Here is a 21,377-nt window from a genome sequence, read left to right on the forward strand (position 1 = left end):
AGGTGGAGGAAGGAATGTGTGGAAAACCGGTACAATGCCGAACTGTAGGAACGTGAAAGCGAACTAGGGCTGCCAGTTACAAGCCCCAGTGGCTGAGTTTCAGAACCATACTATGGAGTGAAAGAAGGGAACAGAACATTTTTATGACTTTCAAACCAAGCAGAACGCATGTTTAGAGAAACGCACATATATAATCAAATACTGCAGAGAAAAAGAACGGAATGGTGGGAGGAGAAACAAGAATCACCATATTCGTGACCTTTAGGGAGGGGGAGGGTAGAACCCTGGAGGAGAAGGGTTCCCGGGGCACCTCAATTATTTCTGAAGTTGGTGCGTTCACGGGTTTCATGATTATGCACAGTTAAGATGTTCTGTACATGTATTTTGTCCTGCATTTATTAAAAAAAAATTCTAGACAAATAAAGAAGTGGGCTTGTAGGTTCCATTTCTCTGCCCCAATGCTTTAGATCTGCCCGTTGAATGACAGTTATAATAGGTTCTGAACAAGGAAAGGACACCCGGGTGCTCCCCGCGCTCCCAGGACTACAATTCCCAAAAAGGATTGCTTACTCCCGGGCGGGTGTCTGCATTTGGTGGATGTACGAGCTATCCAATGAGCCCCTCTGCAGCCCGAGGGGGGCGCGGAAGTTGTCCAATCAGCGACTGGGCAGACGCGCCAATGGGCGGGAAGGTTGTTCGCTCGCGGCCCTGACAGGAGCGGCATCCCTGAGTGGGTGGAACCAGCCCCTCTCACCGGCCTCTCAGAGGCTGGCGGTTCCCCTCGGCACCCCGCTTCCCTCTCTCCGTGAGGCACTTCATCCGGGAACACCCGCGCCCAAGGCCAGTGACCTGAGGACGCCGTCATTCAACTCCTGTTCTTCGTCCTGGACAGACACAGAGGAGGAGGGAGTGCGCGGGCGCTCGTGAAAATGCTTCTATGCTCAGAGGTACCTGCGGGCCGGGGCTCAGGGCTCAGCGACCCTGGGGGTGGGGTGGGGTGGGGTGGGGGCTGGGGCCTTGGTGGGAGGCGGGGATGTGTCTCAGGAATAGGGTCTTTCGCGGTCACCTCGTGCGTCCTTCCTTTCACAGCTGTGAAGAGCCCGGAGCGGGGCTTCGTTTATGGAGCGGCTGATTATCTCACCTGTGCGGTGCGCCGGGTCTGGGGATGGCGGGGCTGGGGATGCTCCTGTAGCAGGCAGACGGGGTGTCGGCCTTGTTGGGACTAAAGTCTTGCCGGAAGACCGGTGGCGTGAAGGGAGTAAGTGTGGAGTTGTTGGGGGAGAAGTTCGGGTTCTCCCTCCCTTTTTTTTTTTTTTATAAGATTTTATTTATTTATCTGACAGAGAGAAATCACAAGTAGATGGAGAGGCAGGCAGAGAGAGAGAGAGGGAAGCAGGCTCCCCGCCGAGCAGAGAGCCCGATGCGGGACTCGATCCCAGGACCCTGAGATCATGACCCGAGCCGAAGGCAGAGGCTTAACCCACTGAGCCACCCAGGCGCCCCTTTTTTTTTTTTTAAAGATTTTATTTATTTATTTGACAGAGAGATCACAAGCAGGCAGAGAGGCAGGCAGAGAGAGAGAGGAGGAAGCAGGCTCCCTGCTGAGCAGAGAGCCCGATGCGGGGCTCGATCCCAGGACCCTGAGATCATGACCTGAGCCGAAGGCAGCGTCCTAACTCACTGAGCCACCCAGGCGCCCCCGGGTTCTCCCTCTTAAATAGGTTACATTCCACTGGGGGTTGTCAGGATCCCCACTGTGCACCTGAGATCCGGCCAATCAAGGCGGCGGGGTGGGGGGGGGGAGTGTGGTTTGGAGGGAGTGCGGGCCCAGGACCGCATAATATTGGTGGGCAGAGCCAGTCCTTTCCAGAGCTTTTGCGTGGAGGCCACCGGAGTCTACATTCTCAGGGGTGTAGTGGGGGCAGCGTGGTGCGCACAGATGTTTGTGACATATTGGCAAGCACGAGGCTGGAGTGTAGTTCGTTCAGCAGAAATTGTTGAGACTGTACTTTGTGGTGGGCCCTTCCTTTTGGGTGGGTGGTTGATGGAGATTGGGAGCACATGTTAAATAGTCTGACCGGTATCTGAGGTGCTCACCACCTGTTTGGGCGAGACAGGAAGCAAATAATTAGCCGTGAAATACGTAATTAGAGTTTTCCCTTGAGTGCTGAGAAATACAGGGTGTGTTTGAGTTTGTAATTTAGGCAATAATGTCTCAGCGGAGATCGGAAGGCTAAGACAAATGGTAGACGTGGGAGGGCGTTCCATTAGAACAGGACGGGAGTGTTAAAGGAATTGAATGTCCTTGAGGCTGGGGCCACGTGGGGACTGTAGGGTGGGGAAAACCAAGGTTTGGGGTTAAGACTTGCTCTTTCTGTAGGTTCTTGGAGACTAAGCATAATGACTGAAACCATGGAGTCCAGAGCCAAGCTGCTCCTAGCTCTGCCACTTAAGAGCTGTGTTACTAAAGCACTCTTTATCTCAGTTTCCTGATGTGAGAAATGGGGATGATAATAATCCTACTTCATAGATGATTGTAAAGATGAAATGGTATTTAATGTTAAAAGAGCCATGTATGACATGTAATAGGTGTTAGTGGTGGTTGATGCAATAAATAGATAAATACATAAGTTTTGAAGACTTGGAGACAGTCTGCAGTGACATTTGTGAACGTAAATGGCTTCGACCCAACTTCATTTCTTCTCCATTTTGTAGGGGCTGTTGACCCCATGTGTAGCACTGTTGAATCAGAAATAATTTTTCTCGTATCAACTGCTGTTGGCTAAGAGAATCTGATGTACCATTGAAATGATCAGAGAGAAAGAAATACTTTTTTTTTTAAATTTTTTTTTAAAGATTTTATTTATTTATTTGACAGACAGAGATCACAGGCAGGCAGAGAGAGAGGAGGAAGCAGGCTCCCCGCCGAGCAGAGAGCCCGATGCGGGGCTCGATCCCAGGACGCTGAGATCATGACCTGAGCCGAAGGCAGAGGCTTTAACCCACTCAGCCACCTAGGCGCCCCAAGAAAATACTTTTCAATAGCATATTATGATTATGTTTATTGAAAAGTTAATATGGATTTATTTAATATTTGTTGGTAACAGTTTGTGTAAACTTGCTTACTTAAAAAAAAGTAAACTGTAGAGTAACTCAGATACAACAAAAGGAGAGAGAAGTAGCATAACTACAGCTTACCTTTTCTTGTCTCTCTATGGGAAAGCTATTATAATTTCTCTGTTCCTCTCTGCCTCAGTTTCCAATGCCCCCCCATGTCTGCCAACCACTACACATTGTAGGGGAAGTTTGGGTTTGGAATTGCAGAGACTCTAAGGTAGTCGTACCCAGGCCAAAGGGCACATCAGCAGAGCCTCTGGGGCTTTTTAAAGAAAAACGAGGAGGATTCTTAGATCCTCCTCTAGACTCACTGAGTCAGATCTTCTGGGATAGGTCCCGGGCTGTAGAGACCAGGTATGTTTGCCATGTGGATCTGTTTCATGACAGCTTTTTTTTGCGCTGGCCTTTCCTTCATTGGAACAACATGCAAGAAGATTGGGAAAATCCACAAGTTAATGTTTGAAGCCATTTTGCAGGCCTCTGTCCTTCAAGTTCCATGATTTCGTGATCTGCATCTTCACTGTGGTGTGTTAAATCCTTAAAACTTGTCAGAGAGTCATGTTATTAATAACACAGGGATTCCTTGCAAGAATCATGGACAAATCCCTTTCTGCCCCAGTCCTCTCTTTGGAGTGGGGCTAAGAATGGTAACCCGCCTGTGGGATGTAAGGACTAAATGAGAAATAGATTCAAGGCAGTCAGCACAGGATCTGGCCCAGAGTGATGCCTTTCACAAGTTATTATTACTACTTTTTGATTTCTCTCCATTCTTTTTTTCTTTGTACATATGATTTATTCATTTATTTTAGAGAAGGAGTGCACGCCCCTGTGGCAGGGGTGCGCACGGTGGGTGGGGAGAGGAGTAGGGAAAGGGAGGGAGAAAATCTCAAGCAGGAATGCACAGTGAGTGTAGAGCCTGATGTGGCGATAGATGTCATGATCCTCACGTCATGACCTGAGCCTAAATGAAGAGTCAGGCACTCAACGCAACCCATGATTTCCCTCCTTCTGAATATTATTTGGATGTAGTTACTGACTATGTCCTCACTGTGGATCAGGCTGGTTCCTGCCTCCCCAGGTTACAGCCATGTTAAGAAAGCCAGTTAGCCTCCCAAGAGTCCTAGGATGCCACTGCTTTGATGTATGCCTGCCTTCAATACAGAGCCCTCCTGGGGCTAGCCATGCAAGGAATTTCCAGAGAAGACTGCTGGGAGGACTAGATACGGAGTGTTCCCCTCAGTGCCGGGCGCACAGCTGGTGTTCAAGACTGGTAGTGAGTGTCAGCACCATGTCACCATCATCAGTGTCCTGACCTTCATCATGGACTGGTGCTCTCACTCCTACCATCCTACAGTTAGAACTCTTCTATTGGACACATCGGGCTTATATGTTATTATATTCTAATAATTCCATTTGGTTCAATAGGACTCTTTCAAGCACTTACCGTGATCACCAACTCTCGTGACTCCCAGTTCCTCTCTCCCTTATCTTTCCATTCTGCTGTTCCCTTAAGGCAGTTCCCTCTTTTATTTCCTGTGACCCCCACCCCCAACCCTTCCCTGTATCCTGGGAAATTAGGAGTCCATTAGCCATTTCCTCCCTGTCTTTGCTTGGACCCTGGGGGGACATCTGTTCCTGAAACTTCCTAAGGTGCTGCCTGTGTTCTCATACCCCACATTATTCAGGATTGGGGGGTTCAAGATGGTATCTTCTCGCTTCTTTGCCCCCATGCCATTTCTTGGAGATCTGTGGTCCCCAGGGAGAGCATCCTGACCTCCTCATCATTACTGTTTTCTCCCTTCCTCGTAGTTATTCACCTAATTCATTGAAGACTTGGGTTCCAGGCCCACAGCCTCCTCTGTCTTGATTCTTGCCATTAGCTGGGGTGGCCTCAGTGTGTGCATGGAGGGCCCAGCCTCCAACAGGCATTCATTTTCTCAAATGCCTACTTTGCCATGATCATCTCTGCCACCACTATCACCGTGGTGCCTTGGATTTCCACCCTGGTGCTGCACCACCTTGCACGTGAGCAGTGCAGCACCTTTCAACCCCAATCTCTTTCCAGTATGTTCCTTCTGTCATTTCTGCTCTGCCATCTGCGTGCTCTTCCCGAGGACCTCCTTGGATTTCTCTGTCTTTTAGATGCTCCCTCGAGGCTCTCATCTCTCACCTGAGCTTGGATTTCCCAGCCCATGATTCAGCAGTTGTCCTGGCAATGCTTCTACCACCCTTGCCTTTCATCTGAGTAAACCCTAAGCCATGGGTGAAGCAAAGCATCCATGTTCGCCTTGAATCCTCGTGGTGGGAATCACACAGCAGGGCAGCTTGGAACAACTGCGAGTTCTTGTGAACCAGCCTCCCCTGTGCCCTCATGGAGCTCCCCCATTCTGTGGTTCCCTGGGCAGCTCCCTTTCCCACTCTCCAGAATCCTTCCAGCAGACTTTTCCCACTCTCCTCAACCCTGTGATTGACGCTACCCTCCTTCATTCTCTGCATAACATGGGCCATGGGATGCATACTGCTTCACAGAGAAGATGGGAACCTTCAGATTGGAACTCCATGGACATCCCTCCAAGAAAGGGAACCGTCCTTTCCTCTTGTGACAGTGGTCAGCATCCTCCCCAGAGGCCACTGGGAGCACACCTTTCCTTAAACACAGTGGGTTCTGTTACTCATCGTGGGGGAGAACCCACATCATGGGAATTGTGGGGCTGATCAGTAAGAAAGAGGGTGTTAGAACATACAGGATTTGGGCTTTGGGTGGATGTTTTGGGTAGCAATCAAGGAAGAAGGAGTGTGCTCTGGGCTGGGTGCTTTGGGACAGTTCTGGGACTGGGTAGGTCCATCGGTCTTCTCTAGAAGGAGGTGTGAGTAGTGAGATGAACAGTGTCAATTCAGAAGGAAGGCACTCACTCCTATGAGCTGGGAGAGAGGATGATTGGTATTTTGTGATGGGCATGACAACCTGGTTTTGTCTGTTTGGACAAGAGAGGAAGTGCTGCAATTCTTTGAGGTCGCATATGTCCAACAGGGGAAACACATGGCCTCTCTGTGTCTGCTGTGCAGCCTTGCTCATGGTGCCAGGCCGCCTTCTTGATGTCAGCACTGCTCTTCCTTCTTTCCCAGTGGAGGAGGGAAGTCTTCACAAGACAAATAGGTGTGTGCCAGACAGGAGAAACTAGCCTGAACACTGAAGCCCAGGGCTGTGTCAGCGGCACCTGACGTGTCGGGGGGCGGGTAGCAAGAGGGCATCCTGGAGAGGCTTTCAGAGAGTGAAATGCAGGGGAGGACCCAGGGGTTTCAAGTCAGGGAGGTGATGTACTCTGGGTTTTTGACCATCTCCAGGAGCTACGTGAGAGCTGCTTTGGTGAAAAAGGGCAAGTCTCTTCCCTTTTCTTTCCCTGGCTCAGGCCCCTTCTCCTATCTGGTCTGTTGCAACACTTCCTCCTTGTTCTGCCTGCTTCTCATGCAGCTCCTTCTCCCACCCAAGTTCCCCTGATCTGGCCAAGGTGATCTTTTTGGAATCCCACATCTTCTCCTGTTACTATGTTACTGGAAACCTTTTGATACCCGACCAGCCACAAGGTAGAATCTGCACTGTGTGGTGGGACTCCCTTTGCTTTTCATGATCCTCCCATGGTGCCCTTGGTCTCCTGCTGCCAACTGGAAACCTGCATTTGGATTATCTCAAATCCAGTCCTTCCAAAAGTGCTTTGAGATCCCCTGCCTGTTTTTTCCTCCTTGTCACCCCCACCCTCTGAACTCCATGACTGGGACCAGTGTGCCCTTCAGCTCCCACGTGCAAAAGGGAAGAGTCATTTTTGAACTCTGCTTTGACTTCCTTTCCCCCTTCTGCGATCATTCACCCAGACGTGTGATTTTGTCGGCTGATTTTTTCTGGAATCTACCTCCTTTTCTCCACCACTGCTTCTGCCCTCTCATTCCGAGCTATGGTCATTTGTGGTGTGATCCACAGTGCTAGTGTGATTGGTGAGCTTCCAGGTGCATCAACCTCCCCCAAGAACTGTCTCCCCTGGAATCCAGAGATTTGTGGAAGCCCCACGCATTCATATCGCTGCCTAGTTTCTTGTTTCCTGGCTGCTGCTGCTTCTTTTTTTTCTTAAGATTTTATTTATTTATTTGACAGAGAGAGACACAGCGAGAGAGGGAACACAACCTGGGAAAGTGGGAGAGGAAGAAGCAGGCTTCTTGCTGAGTGGGGAGCCCAATTGGGGGCTCGATCCCAGGACCCTGGGCTGAAGGCAGAGCTTAACGACTGAGCCACCCAGGTGCCCCAGTTTCCTGGCTTCCTGTAGCTGTTGGAGATGGACCCAAATGTTCCTTCAGTGTCTGCACACCTGGTCCATCTTCCTTCTCCAGTCCTGCTTCCCAATCACCTTTGCTGCACTACGGGATCTGGTCAGTCCTTCCAATGTGCTCTGTGCCCACTGGTCTTAGGGCAGCTCGGCCGCTCCCTCTGCCCCAGACACTTTCTCCTCAATCCCCCCTCACTCAAGAGCTCTCATCTCCCCTCAGGTGAATGCCGTGACTCCACAATCTCTATTGAATGGTTACTCAATTGCCAGAGGCACAGTTCTCACATGGTTCCAGACGTGACCCAAACAGATCGGGGTGGAACAGTTAGTGAGCCTTTCTTCCAGTGAGAAGCAGCCAGAAAACAGAGTCAAGAAATCTGGCATGTCAGGGGGTGCTGGATGCTGTAGGAAGGTTGGAAGCGGCTGTCATCTAAGCTGGGATGGCCAGGTAAGGCCCCCTGAGGACAAAGGTGGGAAAGCCTTGTAGGAGGTGAGGGAGTGAGCCCTGTGCATGTCTGTGGGCACAGTGTCCCTGGCAGAGTGAAGGGGGAGTAGGAAGGTCTCTGTGGAGAGAGTTGGGCTGACTTGTTCCAGGAATAACAAGGCCAGAGTCGGGGAGAGGGGGGATAATAGCAGATGGGGTCTTAGGGACCTAGGGTAGGAGCCACTGGAGGCCAGGCAGGGGTGGGTGGGGGCGGATTTTGAAGTGAAGAATGAAGTGACCTGAGTTGGATTTTAATGGGATCACTTCAGTTTTCTGTTGAGAACAGCGAAGGTGAAATCAGTCAGATCAGTTTGGAGGCTCCTAGAATATTCCAAGACAAGAGATACTGTCAGCTTGGATCAGGGTGGTAGGAGGGGAAGTGCTGTTAATCGCCCAGAGTCTGGGTACATGTTGAAGGAAGAGCTGTTGGGATATGCTGACAGATTGGATGTGGGTGAGGCCATGAGTCAAGAAGATGCCCAGCCTCTGACTCTGCCAGCTCATGTCAGATGCGGCTCCCTCTGGAGGCCCCTGACGCTTACAGACAAGGTCCAGCCCACTATCTGTTCTCTGTGCATGTCCTTCGGGGCAGTCAGTCCTGTCTCAATGCAGAGTCTCGTTTAATGTTTGTCCTCCCCCCTCCACTGTGAGAATAATGGTGCTGAGAGGGACCACATATGTCTCAGTGTCCCATGCCATGTAGACTCCTAGCAAGTATTTCTCAGCCAGCAGAGTGATAAGGAACTGAATGTAGACGCTCAAGGTTCTATTTCCTGACAAGGTCTCAAGACTACCATGTCCATTTCATTGGTTTTGAGTAGTCTGTGTGTTTTAGAAACCAGGCCAAAGGCTGTTAAGACTGAAATTCCGTTGTGAAAAAATTAATTTGCTGTCATCTGCATTGAAAAATGTCACTGTTGTGCAAGTGGGTCACAGGATCACGTCTTGGCAGAGGCAGCATTTTCCGGAGACCTACGCCTTCCTTCCCAGCACAGTGTTGACATCTACACAGCTCAGCCCAGAGAGCAGGGTTGAAATTTTGACCTGAGATATTCTGAAGGTGAGGGGATGCTGTTTTCCCTCCCCAGAGAAGACGTGTCACTTTAGAATGAGAATATTCTGGTGAGGATAAATTAGCTGCCAAACTTGCCCATCAAGAAAGTCGAATAAATCATGGCTTTTCTGGATTTTTGCCACCCCCCCATTTTTTCCAAAAGGTAAGAAATTAAATTTGGAAAATATATATGGAAAGCACTGGCCTCAGATCTAGAATACTAATTACTTTTCTTTTAAAGTTTTTTTTTTTTTTTTTTTTTTTTTAAGATTTTGTTATTAGGGAATCTCTACCTAACATGGGGCTGAATTCATAGCTCCCAGATCAGAATCACCAGCTCTTCCAGCTAGCCAGCAAGGTGCCCCTTGAGGATTAACATTTTCAATGACAAAAGTGAATACATTTTCTCCACTCGGTAATCTAATTTGAATAAATTGGGCATATAATTTATTGCCTCTTTTTTTTTTTTTTTTTTAAATTGGCCGGATGGTATTCCACAGTGTGGTTTTACTTCATGTGACAACACTTTTGTTTGTCATTTGGGTGGCTGTTTAGGGCTGTGTTAAACATTTTTGCATGTGTGTTTGAATTTTTCAAAGAGATGGGTTTCAGGGGAGAAGTGTCTGCAAAATGGTCCTCAGAAGAGGTTACGTCAATTTCTGTTCTCACCCATGGTAAATGAGATGCTATCACAGAATAATCTTAGTCTCTTAAATTGTGAGCTGGGAAGTAGAAAAAGATTTCTTTGTATTTTGAGAGAGAGAAAGAGGGAGAGAGAGAATGGGAAAGGGGCAAAAGGAGAGGGAGAGAGAGAATCTGAAGCACGTTTCCCGCTGAGCACAAAGCTTGAATGGGGCCAGATCCCACAACCCTGAGACTATTACCTGAGCCAAAATCAAGAGTCAGATGCTCAACCTATTGAGCCACCCAGTTGCCCCTTAAGTTTATATTTTTATAATCAGTAGGAAGACTGAGAATTTTCAGTTGGTCACTGTCACTGTCAGTTTTTTATATGAACCTTTTCTCCTTAGCATTTTCCCGGTGGGTTGTCTCTTTGATTTTTTATGTTTTTGTTATTAACTTTTTTATTTTTGGATTTTTTTCTTGAGTTTTTGTTTATTTATTTGACAGAGAGTGTGTGTGAACATAAGCAAGGGGAGCAGCAGAGAGAGAGAGAGAGCGAGAGCGAGTGCACAAGTAGGCAGAGTGACAGGCAGAGGGAGAGGGAGAAGGAAGCCCCCCTCCAGAGCAGGGAGCCTGAAACAAGGCTGGATCCCAGGACCCTGGGATCATGACCTGAGCCAAAGGCAGAGCTACGCAGGTGCCCCTTTATATTGATTTGTAAGAATTTTTATATGTAGAGTGGTAGTCTTTGGCTTCTGTACTTGTTGTAGTTTTTTGTCCCAAACTCTTGCTTGTCTTTGAGTTTAGCTTGTACCATACATTTCATGATACATTTCATTCTGAATCTTTATGGTACCAGATTTGGCAGTCTGACTTCATCGCTTTGAGATAATGCTTTAAAGGACCTTTTTCAGCCAGTACTACATTTTACTTTAGCACTTTTATGGTTTTGGCTTCTATTGTTTAGACCATTTATCTAACCTTATTATTTTGTATAATATAAAGTAGCCCTTTTTGTCCCTACACCATCTAGCAATAGTCTATATCCCTCATGGATTTGAAACATAACTTAGATACCAAATTCTTACATATGCTTTAACATAGCCATGCATATATCCTTCCTCACTTCCAGTTGGACTTGCTGTTTTCATTTTGATGCCTACACGTTTTGACTTGCAATGTAGCTTAATTGTGAATTGATTGAGAGGTCCCATAGCTTGCTTCTCAGAGTAAAAATAGGTTTGTGCCAGGGAATAGCACCATTTTCTTAGTTCATTTGAGCAGCTGGACTCCAGGGAGGAAGAGAAGAAAGAGACACTGACAAAAGGCACATGTCTAAGTCTGTGAGAGCAATAGCGTTTCAGGAAGCCATACTGTGTAGATTTCAACATACATGTCATTGGCCAAAACTAGGCATGTGGCCCTACTCCTAGCTGCAGGAATGTGTGGGAGGGGAGAATTTCTCACAGGGAAGATTGGTACCTTGAACAAAATTGGGGTCCTCTTACTAAGGAACAGGGATAGGTGTATGTTGAAAGGGGAACTTGGAGGGTCAGCTGCATCTCTCATTGGTTTTTGTTTTTGTTTTTCTTTAGAATTTCCCTAGGTAGGGGTGCCTGGGTAACTTAGTCGGGTTGAGCATGTGAGTCTTGATCTCAGCTTAGGTCTCCATCTCAGGGTTGTGAGTTCAAGCCCCATGTTGCATTCCATGCTGGGCATGGAGCCTTCTTAAAAGAAAAAAAAAAAAAAAGAAAGAAAATAAGGATTTCCCCAGGTATTCCAAAGAGACAGAAGGGTGGGGAAGAAAGATACTGGAGATAGGTGAGCAGGGGAGAAGACATAATGTATAAAAGAAAATGCTCAGTCTTCATTGTTCAGTTTGATGAGCATTAAGAAATGTACACAGTTGGCTCTTGAACAACATGGGTTTGAATTGCATGAGTCCACTTATATGTGGATTTTTTTTTATAAATATAGCACAGTAATGCAAATGTATTTTTCTTCATGATTTTCTGTAGCATACTTTAGTGAAAGAATAAAATGTATAATACATATAGCATACAAAATACCTTTAATCAACTGTTTCTATTACCAGTAGTGCTTCTGGTCAACAGTAGGCAAGTAGTAGTAAAATTTGGGGGGAGATGAAATTTACATACAGATTTTTTACTACACGGGAATGGGTACCCCAACCACTGTGTTGTTGAAGGATCAATTGTGTATCTGTGTCCCAGCCCCAAACACAAGACATAAAATATATCTGAAGCTCCAGAAGTTACCCTCGTATCTCTTTGTACTTAGTCTCCTTACCCCCGCTGGTCATTTTCTGATTTCAGGATCTACGGAAGATTATATTTGCCCGGGCTTGAACAACGTGTGAATGGAATTTTGTCATATGCAATTCCTTTGTCTTCTTTCACTCAGTGTGTTCTTTGAGATTCATCCATGTTGTGTGCACTTCCAAAGGTAAACAAACCCTGATGGTTCAAGTGGAGAGGACAGATTTTAATCAGTAATAACTGTTGGAATCAGGAAAAGAGTCCTGCATGAATGAAACTCTGCCTTGATTTGTACAGAGGGCATTTTAAAGAGAATGAAGAAGTAAGGCCAGGGATGAGTAAAGTCAGGGGAGGAACAGATGACAAAAAGTAGAATACGTATTGGTCCATATGAAACCGCCCGTATTTGCTAACTGGGAGACAAGGGCCTGACTTTTCAGTAGATGCCTTGAGTTTCCTCAGGCAGGCACTAAGGGGGACCTGTGTTGCAGGGTTGGGACCTGGAGCTGTTAGAAACTATGTTAATGTTTATTGGAGTTGGTATATGATAAGCCAGGTTTGAGAAGAGGGCTCAGAGCAGTCTGGCTAGAGTTTGGTCAAGGAAAGAATCTTCATCAGTGTAAAGTAGTTTCCTCCTTTCTATGTAGTGTGTTTAAACCACGATTTATTCATCTGTTCATCTGATGGTTAGACATTTTGTTGTATCCAAGTTTTTGGTCATTGTGAATAGGCTACAATAAACTTTCTTACAGAAGTCTTAAATTTCTCCTGAACTTGCTTAGTGGGATTGCTTAGTCACAGGGTGGGGACATATTGAAGTACTAGCCTAGTTTCCAAAGTGGTTGATCAGTTTACACTTCCCACCAGCAATATACTGACACTCAGTTGCTCAGCATCCTCGTTAACATTCTGTGTTGTCAGTGAGGGTGAAATAGCATCTCATTATGCTTTCACATTGCATTTCCCTGGTGACAAATGATCTGAGTTAGGCACCTTTTCATGTGTTTAGTGGGCATTCCTACATCTTTGGGCTCTGTCTGTTCATCTTTTGCCCATTGTTGTTGTCAATGTTGTTTTTGGTTTTGACTTTTTGGAGTTATTATGTATTCTGGATAGGAATTCTTTGTCAGACAGATGCATGATAAATGTACATGGATAGGAGAATAAAAATTTAAAATATTTTACAGTAGCATCTAAGACATAAACTGGTTAGGTGGCTGGGTGGCTCGGTTGATGACTCATCTGACTTTTGATCTCAGCTCAGGTCTTGAACTCAGGGTTGTGAGTTCAGACCCTGCTTTGGACTCTATATTGGGCTCCATGGTAGGTGTGGAGCCTGTTTAAAAAACAACAACAGCAACAAAAAGGCAAACTGGCTGGAAGTAAGTCTCATGATAGACATGAAACGCCTACAGAAAGCAAAACATTGTTGAGAGGAATTCAAGAAGAGTGAAATCAGTGGGAGATAGGCTTTGTTTATGCATTGGAAGATATGACATCATTGAGATTTCTGTTTTCCATGATTTGATTCATGCAAACAATGCAATCCCAATCAAACTCCTAGCCATCTTTTTCCTCTTTTGTAGAAAAAATGAACAAATTGATGCCACATGTATATGGCAATGCCAAGGGTCTAGAATAGCCAAACAAGTTTTCAAAAGAATGCAGTTGAAGAACCCACACTACTTATTCCTGCTCAATTTCAAGACTTAACAGTGAAACGACAGTAATCAAACCCTTTGGTGTGAAGATAGATCAATGAAACAGAATAGAGTCTAAAAATAGACCAATCACAACAGGTACTGTTGATTGATTTTTGCCCAGAGTGTCAGTTCAGTGGGGAAAAGGAAGTCATTCAATTTTATTTTTTTAAAGATTGATTAAGTTATTTATTAATTAATTTATTTATTAGAAAAGAGAGAGAGAGAGAGATCATGAGCAGGGAGGAAGGGGAAAGGGAGAAGCAGACTCCCTGCTGAGCAGGATGCCCAATGTGGGGCTCTATTTCAGCACCCAGGGATCATGACCTAAGCTGAGGACCATGCCCAACAGGTGAACAAGCCAGGTGACCCAGGGGAGTCTTTGTAGTGAATAATACTGGATGAATTGGATACTGAAGTGGAAACAAAACAGACTTTGACCCCTACCTCATTCTTTACATACACACATAAATTTGGGAAGGATCATGACCCTAAATATAAAAGACTTAACCAATTTCTGTCACTCACCCTTTCCCTTTCATTCTGTTCAAATACATCTGAAGGGCGTTTTCATCAGCACAAACTCAAAATCAAAATAAAATTCTAAGCAATAGGAAGAACACTGACTAACTGACAGTGTTTCTTCTTTCTTTTTTCAGTCTTATATTTGATGGTGTCTTAGAGTGAAATATGGCATATGGGTAGTGTAGAAAAATTTTAAAACAGAAAAATTAACACACACACACACACACTTACAGAGACCCCAGAAGTCTGAAGTTTCTCCTGTTTCTCTGCTGTTCTTCAGCCTCCCTGCCTACCTGCAGCTACTGGAACATTCCAAGGCACTTCCTGCCCAGAGCATTTCTATCAGCTGCTCATTCCATCCTTAGTTCCTTCTGCACAGCTTTCTCCAATTCTGTGGGAGTCCACGCAGCCCTCCCCTTTTCAGAGAGGCCTTCCCTTTGACCTTGTCTGATGCAGGTCCTTCATCCCCTGCTATTGTCCTTCATCTGGCATAAGCTCTTACTTTGTCTCTGTCTCTGTCTACCAATGCCTGGACTTTGCAGACACTCAAGAAGTATTATTTGTCTGGATCAATAGTGTCAAGCTGAGGGCGAATACAGAAGCTGCTCCGTGTCATCCAGGAGAGGGCAGTAGGAAGTCCAGGGAAGAGCTCCTAGAGGAAGGCAGCTTGGTCAGCTTTTTAGTAGGTAGAGCTGCTCAGCGGTGGAGCGAGTGCTTTCTTTGTAGGGCGTGCTCAGGCGGTGGCTTGGTGTTGTTGAAGGGTTCTTGCCCTGGATGTCAGGGTTGACCAGGTCATTTGGAAGGCCCCTTCCAACCAGACAGCCAGCCATGCTTGAGGACTAGTCTCCTCTCTGGTCTGTGGTTCTTTCTCAACTGCAGATGTGGCTCTAACCACTAGAGGGCACTAGATGATGCCTTTGAGGACAGTGCCCATCAAATCACCAACAGTGAGAACACAATTTTCTCTCTTTTAATTATTGAAATACAGTTTGATCTATACAATGTTATATCAATCTGAGGTGTGCAGCATTGCTTATTTGACAAGTCTGTACTTTATTCAGCACTCACCACGATTATGTGTATTCACTGTCTGTCACAGTACATTATTATGATATTATTGATGATATTCCTGAGGTACTTTTCATTTTTGTGAGTTATTTATATAAGTGGAAGTGTGTGCCTCTTAATCCCCATCACCAGTTTTGCTACCCCCCCTCCCCCACTACCCTCTGGCAGTCACCATTCTGTGTTGAAGAGTCTGTTTGGTTTTGTTGGTTTGGAGAACAAACTTCTCAGGGCATTTACACCCCAAACACAGACTTCAACAACAGCTTCACAAAACAGTCTTTAACTCTTATAGTATGTAATGGATGCTGATATTTTCTGTTTAACTCTTACCATCTGCATTTTCTGAGCCAGGGATTTGCAGACTATTACATTGGTTTTGTGAACGTGTATGGGTCACAATTCATTGTTTGAAAAGCACTGTTTTAGACAATGGAGTGTGTTCACCCTTGTAAAAGTCTGTGGGTCAGTTTTCCTTGACAGTCTGGGCTTGTGGGTAATTGTGTCCCTTAGTGCGTACTTAGTGTGTTTCTGTGCTGAGTTGCTGCCTTGAGTAGCCAAAGGTATTTGCTTCCTTACGGGTGTCTGCTGAGGTGGGCACATGGCCATCTGTGGGAGACTGGTGGGGACAGGTACAGGATTAGCACAGACCATAGTCAGGACAGCAGTAAGCCTTGTCGGTGGATATGAAGAGAACATATGTTATCTGTCTGAGATGGATATCTGAGAACTTAGAACCTAGCTGGGTGAAAACACACACACACACACACACACACACAGACACACACACAGTCGCGTGTGCCCTACCCTTTTCAATTTACTGATCAGGCAAATGGGAATGAGGTAACGTACTCAGGTTAGCACTTAGGATGTTTCATGGTAAAATAACAGAAGACCAATTCCATTTGATTGATTTATTACTTTTTTTTTAAAGATTTATTTGAGCGAGAGAGAATGAGGGGGGGAGGGCAGAGGGAGAGAGAATCCTGAAGCAGACTCCCCATTGAAGATGAAGTCTGATGCCTGACTGAATGCCAGAACCCAGAGATCGTGACCTGAGTTGAAACCAAGAGCTGGCTGCGCTACCCCGTTTGGTTTAAATGGTAAAGATGTTTATTAATTCCCAAGATAGCCATTGAAGGGCAAGGGCCAAAATGGCTTCACATGGCCTTAGGGATCCAGGCTTTTTCTGTTACTTCTTGTTTCCTTAAGGCTGGTTCCTTATGGTTGGCAGAAGACCTTCACTGGTAATCTGGGCTTCAGCTCCTGGTTTAGAAAACTAAAACTTTGGTTCCTTGTAATATAGACCGGGGAGAGCTCAGGCTACCATAGCATTTTCTAGGTTGTGAAGACCAGAGTTCAGGCTACTGCACTATTGTTGTAGCTGTTGTGTTTATCGGTTCTTAGTTTTCCCATTATGACCTGCCTGAGAGATGTGGAAGGACTGGTACCTAATACAGAGCTGGGGGAAAGGCTTAGGTAGTCTTTTGTGAGTTTTAGGAAACAATCTCGGATCTCCCTTCCTACGGACACAGAACTTGTGGTCAAGCAGAGTTGTCTGACTGGCTCTTGCCAGTGAGTTTGCTGAGGGAATAAATGGTGGGAGGTCTTCTAGGTGAGGTATGAGGTGAGGTGCTGTGCTCTGTAGGGCCCTGGGAAGGGAGTTAGGCACATGAGCAAAGAGAGAGAAGAAATGGTCGCCGGGGAAGGGAGGCTGGTGACGAGGGGCCGTGTATGTGAGCGCCAAGACGGATGGCTGAGTCTGCTGAGATTTGTAATGGAGCATGAATCTGCCTCTGTTGGCTGTTGGAGGTAGCTGATGGTCCTCTTTGACCTGGTTCCTGAGAACTGGGTCAGAACCTACTGACCTCGCCTTGCCTGCCTCCTTTCTTCCCTTTTAGGTCTGCAGTAAGCCTTGGCTACTGGCTTGACCCTTCCATTCAGCATTTTGTAAGACCGTCTAAGGAGAGGAAGGCCCCCAGAATTAATAGAGGCAAGTGACTCCCTCCCTCCCAACGTCCCCTCATCAGACCAGAGGCCCGAGGTTTTAGGGATTCCTTCTTCAAAAGAGAGTGTTCACTCTCTCCAGTGGCGTATGAAAGTGCTCATTTCCCAACATCCTCACCAGCACAGGAACCTTTTCATTGTGGTTAATCTGGAAAATGGTATCTTACAGTAAATTTGTTTTATTTTATTCCTCTTATTTTGGGGCTGAAGTTAAGGATCATTTTATATGTTTAAGAGCCATTTGTGCTATCTTTTACTGTGAACTGTCTAAGTAAGGAATCACCTTTTTGGCCTTATTAAAGTGATAGTAGCACTATTAGTCTCTGCAAGTCCTTTCTATCAAGGCAGTGAAAAGATTTGAGACAGGATTTGAGATTGCAATTGATTCATCGCAATCTCAATCAGATTGAGAAATTAGCCAAATGATCCCAGTCCTTGAGCATGCAGGGAATCCTGGCCCTAAAGATGGAGCTTGTGGGTAGATTCTGTAAGAAATGCAAAGAACGTTTAAAGTGGTGGTCCCTGACTATAAGGACATGGATCTTACCTTGAGCTGAGGGTGAACCCAGGCTTTAGGAAGATGGGGCCAGGCCTACCTAAGAGGACTGAAGCCTCCCTCCTGGGCGCCTGAGGCAGCTTTCCTAACCAGAGGCAGGGACCCACCTTGGAGCCCTGGGGAGCTGGGTGCCCCAGGCAGCATGTCAGCGGCCTGCCTGCCTTCTTCCTCTGCCTGGGCTGGCATGTCCAGGCTGCAGCACACAAAGAAAGGGCTTCCCAAATAGGGTGTGGTGAGCATCTTTAAAGTTTTTGTTTCAATATCCAGTCTGTTGTGGACGATATTCTATAACATAAAATAAAAATGATTTCCTAGAAACATAAAATGCAAGATAAACTGTAAAGTACAATCTCAAATTATGTATTAGGAGAATCAATAGACCTAGAACTCTTATATCACATTGCAGTAAGTGTCTAAATGCTACTCAAATTTCATTCTTAAGATAGTTATGCTTTAAGCAACAGGACTTTAGAACATGGATTTTATCTTCCTTTTCCACTCTTTTATTTCCCATCTTCTTTACACAAGCTCCCCACCCTGGAGCTGAATAAGTCAATTTTGGGGGCAATGTTTGCTCATGCCTTTCTCTCCCACAGACGGTCTGTGAGGTCATTTTATAAGCATAGAGGCTTTTACCTACGCAGGATGAAGATGAAGGGACTATGGTAAGAAATACGGCTTTATTTTTTTTTATTTCATTTTGCTTGGCCATTTATCTACAAACGGTCTACAAATAGTCTGACTGCAAAATATTATTTTGTCATGATCTCGCATTTTGAGGTTTAGCTGAGTCCTGTGTTGTTTGTACCTGGCCTCGAAAAAGCATATTTCAAAGAGGAACATTAGATCTGATGTTTTGATGTAAAACACTTGTCTTTCCTATGTACAATCATGGGATATTTTATTTTAATTTTTAAAGATTTTATTTATTTATTGAGAGGGAGAGCATGACTGGAAGGCCCAGAGGCCCACATTGGAGCAGGGAGCCCAATGTGGGCCTTGATCCCAGGACCTGAGATCCTGACCTGAGCCAAAGGCAGACTCTTAACTGACTGAGCCATCCAGGTGCTGCAAGGGACATTTTATTTCTATGATCTTTAATTCCACTATTAAATCATTAAATAGATTGTACTTACTGTGGTTTTAGCAGCTTTAAATTTAAGAATACAAAAAATAAAGGTAGGGAATATGAAAGTTGATTTCTCCCATGAGTCCACAGATAAATCACTGACCCGAAGGAAGAGCAGCAGAATCTTCATTTGCTCTTCTGCTGGGGCGGACTCTGCAGGGATGCTTTCCGACCTCACTGAGGGATAGCTTGTCTCTGTGTCTCTCTCTCAGGATATTTTAGTCAAGTCCATGTCATCAGTCAGCTGATAAAGGCATTTCTACAGGAAACAGAATGTCATTGTCAAATTCTAAATCTTGGGACTACGATGGAGACCACCTTCTGGAGATTAAAGGTAAATGAACATTTGCCCTCTTCTTTCCCGAATTGTTTCATTTGTGAAGGTGCCTGTCTAGTTCAACATGTTAAAAATATATTCAGAAGGAATACAGTGACTGCCTTCTCATGCCCCTGTCCCCAGCTGCTTGCATCTGCTGCCACCGTCAGCCACGTACTTGATGTCACCGGTGCCCTGGTGAAGGATGGGTGCTTGGCTTCTCCTCCTTTGCTGTTACAAACAGGGCTTTTGACAAAAACCCTTGTAGACGTGTCCTCTGCATGTGTGAAAGACCCTGCCAGTGGGATTGTGAGCCCCAGAGCCCCTGTGCCTGTTGTATTGACAATCGCAAAGATTTTATTGTCATCATGACATTGTCTTCAGTATAGTTTAGAGATGTGCAAGTCTGGGTGATAATGATATGACACAGAGGCCTTTCATAGCTATTCCCTGATTTGATCCCTCACCTGCTCTGTTAACGAGCAAGCACAGGTATAACTACGCTCACTCACAGGAAACGAGATGGGTCCGGTTAGTGGCAGAACCAGGAGTGAATAGACTGTAGGTCCCGCAAGTCCAGGTTGCTTCCCTGTTCTCTGTCCAGAGCCTTGTGCTTGCTCAGGGGGGTCTTTGTTGTCCGTCAGTCGGTGGTGCATCTCAACCTCAGTGACCATGGTGTGGTGGAAGGAGCTGGAGCAGAATGCAGGTGCAGAACGTGTGCATGTGAGCAGAAGCCACTGGAGGAATGCCTCCTCTCAGCCCCACACCCTTTCAACTTGGTCCCGAGGTTTGGTTTCTCCTTCATGTCATATAGTTGAGTCGACAAGGAATAAATCTGACATTTTAACTTCTTTTTTAAAAAGTTTTATTTATTTATTTGACAGAGATCAGAAGTAGGCAGAGAGGCAGGCAGGGAGAGGAGGAAGCAGGCTCCCCGCTGAGCAGAGAGCCTGACTCGGGGCTCGATCCCAGAACCCTGGGATCATGACCTGAGACAAGGCAGAGGCTTTAACCCACCGTGCCACCCAGGTGCCCCCTGACATTTTAATTTCTGGTCCAGGTACACTGAGACTTAGGTACCCCTTCCAAGAAAAAAGGTAATCTGCCAGTAGTAAGGAAGGCAAATACCAAAGGGTTTTTTAAAAACTCTAGTAGCCTTGAAAAAAAAAAAGAATGCCTGTTTGGACTTTGGAGCCCAGGCTGAAAGGGCCAAATTTCACCTACCCACCGGTCTTTGTAAATAAAGTTTTATTGCAACACAGCCATTCCCATTTATGTAAGTCTTCTCTATGGCTGCTTTACCAGCATGACAGCAGAGTTGAATAGTTTGAGGAGTTGCTGTCTGGCCTGCAAAGGCTAAAATACTTTCTGGTCATTTGCAGCAAGTTTGCTAATCCCCGAATTGAGAGATCTGTGCTTCTAGACAGTGTGGAGAAAATTTTGTCTGCCAGTCTCATGGTCTCATGCACCTTCCACCCTGTATGGTCCCTGGGCTGTACCAGCAGAGGCTTAGCAGCGGGTCACAGGCTTTCTACTTCCACCACGGTGGGAGCTCATTCTGTATGATCTCGGGCCCAAGACTGTGGGAACAGTTGAAGGCTCCTACCTCTGGCAGTGGGCAAAAGTAGGGCCCAGGAGAGCCAGTACCATCACAGATAAAGAGTCATGGGGTAGTGAACCCATTTAAGGGACTTTGGCTTCTCTGTATCTCCTAAATTCTATTTCCACACAACCCTAGGATCAAGGATGCAGGGGAAGGGTGTCACCTTGGGCAGCCTGTGCTGCGGTCAGCCCTGCGGGATCCTCTTTGAATCCGAGGGCTGTCCTTCCTCACAGCTGTCCCTGGCTGCTGTCCTGGAGCAAGGCCCCGTCCTGGGTGTCCTCCACACCTCCTGTGACATGCCAGCTCCTGATGAATGGTATCAGACAGGCTTAGGAATCCCAGAATCAAAAGTGGAAGTGTCACATGCTGCAGCTCCTTTGCTCCTTTGCCAAAGCCCAGAAAGAAGATGTCTGTTCCTTAGAGGCTCCAGGTGTGCCTCTGGATAGCTTTCCCTCCACAGTGACCCCTTATTCAGAATTCTTCTGAGGGTCAGGTATCTGATGCCTGGGAAACTCTTTTTTTTTTTTTTTTTTTTTTTAAGATGTATTCATTTATTTGAGAGAGAGGGAGGCGGAATGAGCGAGGAGGGGCAGAAGCAAAAG

General features: G+C 46.0%; 2 long non-coding RNA genes across 3 annotated transcripts; both read left to right on the forward strand.

Moving 5' to 3' along the window:
- Positions 1–700: 700 nt before the first annotated feature.
- Positions 701–21,372, forward strand: LOC101676803. Its single transcript, XR_006604555.1, has 4 exons — positions 701–947; positions 18,324–18,392; positions 19,069–19,190; positions 21,317–21,372. It is a non-coding gene; the product is annotated as an uncharacterized LOC101676803 (long non-coding RNA).
- Positions 1,157–17,157, forward strand: LOC123389876. Of its 2 annotated transcripts, none has more exons than XR_006604557.1 (3): positions 1,157–1,258; positions 11,932–12,061; positions 17,066–17,157. It is a non-coding gene; the product is annotated as an uncharacterized LOC123389876 (long non-coding RNA). The 2 variants fall into 2 exon arrangements; XR_006604558.1 differs by lacking the exon at positions 1,157–1,258 and adding an exon at positions 7,346–7,881.
- Positions 21,373–21,377: the final 5 nt, after the last annotated feature.

The sequence above is a fragment of the Mustela putorius genome, unplaced genomic scaffold (assembly GCF_011764305.1).
Source record: "Mustela putorius furo isolate JIRA1106 unplaced genomic scaffold, ASM1176430v1.1 tig00004041_pilon_pilon_pilon, whole genome shotgun sequence".
NCBI lineage: Eukaryota > Metazoa > Chordata > Mammalia > Carnivora > Mustelidae > Mustela > Mustela putorius.